The sequence below is a fragment of the Clytia hemisphaerica genome, unplaced genomic scaffold (assembly GCF_902728285.1).
Source record: "Clytia hemisphaerica strain Z4C2 unplaced genomic scaffold, Clytia hemisphaerica genome assembly, whole genome shotgun sequence".
NCBI lineage: Eukaryota > Metazoa > Cnidaria > Hydrozoa > Leptothecata > Clytiidae > Clytia > Clytia hemisphaerica.
Window position 1 is genome coordinate 2,079,105 of NW_027103852.1, and position 6,000 is coordinate 2,085,104.

A 6,000-nucleotide genomic window follows, 5' to 3' on the forward strand; every position below is an offset into this window, starting at 1 on the left:
ATTACCTGATAATCTTTAAACTTTTTCGCAGAATCAATGGCTGAAAGAGTCCCCAAAGACTCGAAAGTTGGCAGGAATAAGGGTTCTTTGTAATTCTGGCGCCGCAGGCAAAAAATGTTGGTGTATGAAAGGTCAAACAGCTTAAAAGATCTTCTAAAAAGGAGAAAGTTAGTCAACATAAGACCACAGCGAGCATCAACAAGTTTCGATGGTTTTGGCAATCTCATTTTGGGGGTGAACATCCTTTTTAACCCCTGGTAGTTGGTACAACACTTCTCTGGCTTTGACTTTTCGCGATTCAAATGTAAGCTTTGAAAATATTCGAGAGAAAGGATGCAAGCGCGTAGAAAAACGAAGCGCCGCAGGCAAAAAAAATTAACATTGCACTTATAGAAGGCGCTAGAAACGTGCCTAAGGGCGCCAAATCACCCAATTTAACATCAACAAAATTTTTGCGCCCCCATGAGAAGCTCTTTTGGCGCCCCTCTCAGGTCTTTCTGGGTGGTGCACTACACACCCTGCACCCCTTGCCAGGCCGCCACTGCAGGTATGCAACAATAGTGACACTTTCAATCATATTAATATAGCCAGGTATGCAACAATAGTGACACGTTCAATCATATTCAAACTTTTTAGCTTTCCAGGCCACACTAAGGGTCTCTTTAAATTCTTCAACTGAGGATGAGATGACTACTTTTGAAGGCGAACTATTCCACTGCTTAATGTCCTGATAGTATAGGGAGTTACTCTGCGGACCGCAAACACCATGGTTCCCAAAGATTACTACTAATTCAGAGTCGTGCGTTCTCATAGGTCTCCCTCGCTCGTTGCATTTCTTAGGGACGCAAGATTTGACATAGTAGTTTAGATATTTAAAGATCTCAACCATGTCACTTACCTTGCATCTGTATTTTAGACTAGTTATTCCGATTCTTTGTATTCAATTTTCATAGCTTAGCTGTCCACATGTTTCAACTGTTTTAGATGAGCGTCACTGAACATCTTTGATCAATCTCGCGTGTTTTTTCAGTTTTGGTGACCAGATAACCTGGGCGTATTCAAGTGTGGTCTGACAAATGTTACGTACAGTTTTCGAAACAATTCAGGAGTGAGGTACGTGAAGGTCCGTCTGATGAGACCAGCCTTGAATTAGCTTTTTTCACCTGATTTGATATGTGTTAGTCGAAGGAGAGATTCTTATCGATGATAACACCAAGATCTTTTTCGAATGATACATGTTCAAGGATTTTATCCCCTAGTTTGTATTCATGTACATGTTTGATAATATTTGGCTTTCCTAGGGTTAGCACATGACATTTGTTTAGGATGAAAAGTTGATAGCCATGTTTCGGACCACTTTTGTAGTTGGTTGATATCGTTTTGTATTACTAGCGCATCCTCAACTGATTCCACTTTATTGACCAGTTTGGTGTCGTCAGCAAAAAGGAATAGTTTTGACTTAACGGAATCTGGTAGATCGTTGATATAGAGAACGAAAAGGGTAGGCCCTAGGACACTACCTTGAGGTACTCCACTGAGCACTGCTTTTTGCACCGATTAAACTCCGTTTACTTTGACAATCTGGGATCGACCCTTCAGGAAGTCTTTGATCCATTCAAGCAACTTGTTTTTTATCCCATAAGCTTCTAGTTTGATTAAGAGCCGTTGATGAGGAAGTGAGTCGAATGCTTTTGCAAAGTCAAATTATATTGCGTCTACGGCTTTACCGTTTCCAATATCTTCGGTGCAAGCATCTAGTAAGTAGTTTAATAATTGTGTTACAGTTGACCGGCGGTTGATGAACCCATGTTGTTTGCTAAAGTCTGTCCAGATATAATTGGCAGTGGAAACAAGAATGCCTGTAACTTTTGATAGTCAAATATAATTATGAAATTTTTTTTTGCTTGTTTTAGAGAATCAAAAGCGCTATATTTAAATGTATTTTTGTTTGAAAAATTCGCGATTTTTAGCGGTTTAATTTGCGATTGTAAAAATTGAGCTTTTTTTCTACTTATGCTATAACGTTCATTTTTACACCAGTGGTAGTTCAACCTTAGGTTAAGAAGTTTGTTAAATTTCAAGGCAAACAAAAGAGTCCTTCGGAAGATATGGGACCCGAAATACCCCTTGGTAGCACTTTTCTGTGAAATATCAAATCTCCAACTTATTACTAAAAACGGGGGTAGTGGTATGATTGATGAAACAGTTTTTCGATCATAACACATTTTACAATCTCTTTAATGACCTCATAGCCAAACTGTATTTAGTGTTTTGGGAATTAGCAAAGTTCTTTAATGACTTAAAAATAACAAAGGCAATATAAGTTCATGCTTATCCTTTCAATAAAAACAATTATATTGCATATGATTTCACTTCGTTTCGAAATAATCAATGATACCAATAATACCAATGCACACACACTTAACATTTTCCAACTTTTAATTGCACTGTTCAAAAAAGATAACATAACCCCCGTTTTTAGTAATAAGTTGGAGATTTGATATTTCACAGAAAAGTGCTACCAAGGGGTGTTTCGGGTCCCATATCTTCCGAAGGACTCTTTTGTTTGCCTTGAAATTTAACAAACTTCTTAACCTAAGGTTGAACTACCACTGGTGTAAAAATGAACATTATAGCATAAGTAGAAAAAAAGCTCAATTTTTACAATCGCAAATTAAACCGCTAAAAATCGCGAATTTTTCAACCAAAAATACATTCAAATATAGCGCTTTTGATTCTCTAGAACAAGCAAAAAAAATTTTCATAATTATATTTGACTATCAAAAGTTACAGACATTCTTGTTTCCACTGCCAATTATATCTGGACAGACTTTAGGTAGTAACTTCTCTTGATCAAGATATGTCATAATATGGGTTTCGAGAATATTTTCTATTATTCGGCAAACTATAGATGTTAAGCTAATTGGACGATAATTTTTTGCTATGTTTTTGTTTCCTTTTTTATAGACATGTGATACGTTTGCAAGACAACTTTTGTTGAAAGATTTTGTCATTATCAGGAAAATCGGTTCTGCGATATATTCTGCAAGCTCCTTGAGCATCCTTGGGTGAAGCTTATCTGGGCCAAGGGATTTATTCGGATTTAACTTTTTCAGTTCTTTACTTATAGTTTCAGTGAGTATGTTGATCTCAACCTCTTTATCCGTCCTAGAATCAAATTAGCGACCTTAAGCAATCTAGGACGGCGACTTGAATGAGGACGCGAAGTAAATCTTAAAATCAAATGGCAAATATTATCCGATTTTATCTAGATTTAATATCGCATGGACAAATTTGAAATCCAGGAAAGTTTTTGTAAAAAATAACGATATGACTGTCGAGGGATTCATATAATTTAAAACTATTGTACTCTTTCTTTACCGTCTTCATCCTGAAGACGACGTCAAAACAGAACTTTCAAGTTGTCTCGAGATTTGAAAACGTCCATTAATTACCTATTAAAATTAACTATTATCATGAGAAAATTGATAATGAAAAGAAAAGAATCAAGCTGCAATCCAGATATCAATCCCAAAGGACTTTCTTTTTGTTCAATCTTGCCGTACTCTTCCTAGTCGCCGTTCTAAATGCTTAAAGGTCGCTATTCTGGGAGCTCCTCGAGTGACTCACGTGTAACAAAACTGCAGAATTGGCTCAGGAGGATGTCAGCTTTACGTCATTTGGATTCTCAAGCAGAGGGTGGATTCCAGATCTCGCCTTAAGGTTACTACGTATGTATTTCCAGAATCTTTTTGGGTTCGTTTTGGACTGTTCGCTGATCTTTTTCTCGAATTCTCTTTTGGATCGAGTCAGGGCTCTTTTAGCGATATTACGGCTTATTACATACTCTCTTCTATATCTTTCAGTGTCTTCATCATGTAGAGAGTTGATCCATTTTCTATGTGCTTTTCGTTTCTCATTAATTAGGTAACAAGTATTTGGATTTAATGAGCATTTGCCTTTTTGATCTTATTTGACAAGTCTTTGTTGTTATTGTTGGAAGTTGGCACATAAAGGTTTCGGAGCACGATCATTTGCTTTAGGAACAGATCCCAGCTCTCATTTACATTTAATTCTACTGACTGCTGGGTGAAGTTGATGGACCAGTTTATTTGGCTCAGATGGGTTCGCATTAGTTGGTAATTAGCTTTGTTATATTGATATCTATTTAGTTCATCCTTGAGAGTGAAGTATCCATATAATATAAAAAAGAGGACACTATGATCACTGAGATGGAGTGGGGCAAGATATTTTATCTCAGAGACTTGATTTTCTTCCCCTGTAAGGATGAGAACGAGTGTCGATGGCCTATCGGTTCCACGTCGGCGTGTTGGTTCGAGGACATGTTGGTATAAGAAAGAGTCTCTTAGAGCATCGCATGGGAAAGACCAATGTTTCCAATCGATCTTTCCGTAGTTAAAGTCTCCAACAAGACACAGGTGAGGGTATTTTGGGTTTAAGCAGAGATCTTTTATGAGCTTGTTCATGTTCTTATTATTTTCATCGTAGTCGTTTGATTCGGTTTTGGCTGGGCTTCTATAAAAGCAGCCAAATAACATGGTGTCTTTGTTCTGCATTGCTATTTCTATCAGGCAGACCATTTCAAATCGAATTTTTGTTTTGATTTTGAATGTCCAGAGCCCTTAAGAAACAAAAAACTCACCGGTTTTGTGAGCTGAAGAACCAGTCTCCAAGATACCACGCTGGTGTCATTGGATTCATCATGTGGTAACCTCCACAGCGTCTTCTGTTTCGCCCCCTAGACGCGACAGACTATGGAGGCGGGGGTATCTCCCATGAGGTATCCTACCAACGTGGTGACTGACTCCTTCAATTTGCAACGTCCCTCTTGGTCCAAATGAACCGATGCGCATTCTCAACAGTTTCCTCGATCTGCTCGACCATTTTCTTCCCTTCAGTACGATTAAAACCAAGAAGCTTTAGTAGGCAAATTGTTGTGATACCAACAAAACCTCTGACTCCAACTTCAAAGGGTAGACAAGTGATTGTCCGACCTTGGTCCTTGCAATCGTTCACCAATTGATCGTAACGATCCTCTTTTCGTATCCTTCCAACACTTTCGAATCTGTACAATACATCACAAGATCGGGTCTTTTCGTAGTCTCGACTGGGAGATTGTACTCTTCGCCCGCAAGATCAGCCACCATTGTCCATAACCCATCGCAATCAGGATCGTTGATCGTCTTTTCTCGGGAGGCTTTGAATGAGTTTCCTTTACTAGGGTCAAGTTGAACATTTTACAAGAATTTTTGTCATTGGATTGGTCGTTAAATATTCAAACAAAGACTTTTATTATATTTTTCTTTGGTTTCTTGCAATCGTTTATCTCCCTAATCTTCACTCTAACAACATCAGCAATGACTTTCAGAACCTGGTTGTGACGCAAAGTGTATCGATTTGCTAAACAAAGTGGACAATTTGAAAGGATGTGAAACAATGATCCTTTCTCTCCACACTTGTCTGATGTAGAAATTCCATTTGAAGAGATTCGTTGGGGATGGCATCATATCAAAGGTAGACTTGATCAAGAACTGGTATCGGCTTGCTGGCCATTTCCATAAGTGACTCCACTTGATCTCCCTCTTGACTACTTGATCTTCCCAGGCCATGGATTGACCGTGCTGCGAGCACTAAACTAGCTGGCTCTTTCTTTTTTCATCCTTCTTTGCGATTCCGGCAATCTCCTTCCTTCTTTCCTTCCGGCTCATGCATGAGAAAGGTTTGAAGGTTGCATTTCCGAGTCCTTTGCACCGAACCAACAATATCCTTGTGCTTTAGGTCAGAAATGATGAGATCCGTCTATTCTTCTGCCAAGCACTTCCTTCCGGTTCTGATATCTGGAGGAGAGTAACGGATAGAGTCGTCAGTTGTTTCACAAAACGTTAGCACGTGCCTTATCTTTTTGTAAAGGTCAACGATTGATGGAAAGGGCATTTGAAGGGGACACTTGTTTTTGTAGATACCAGCCGTGACAAACAT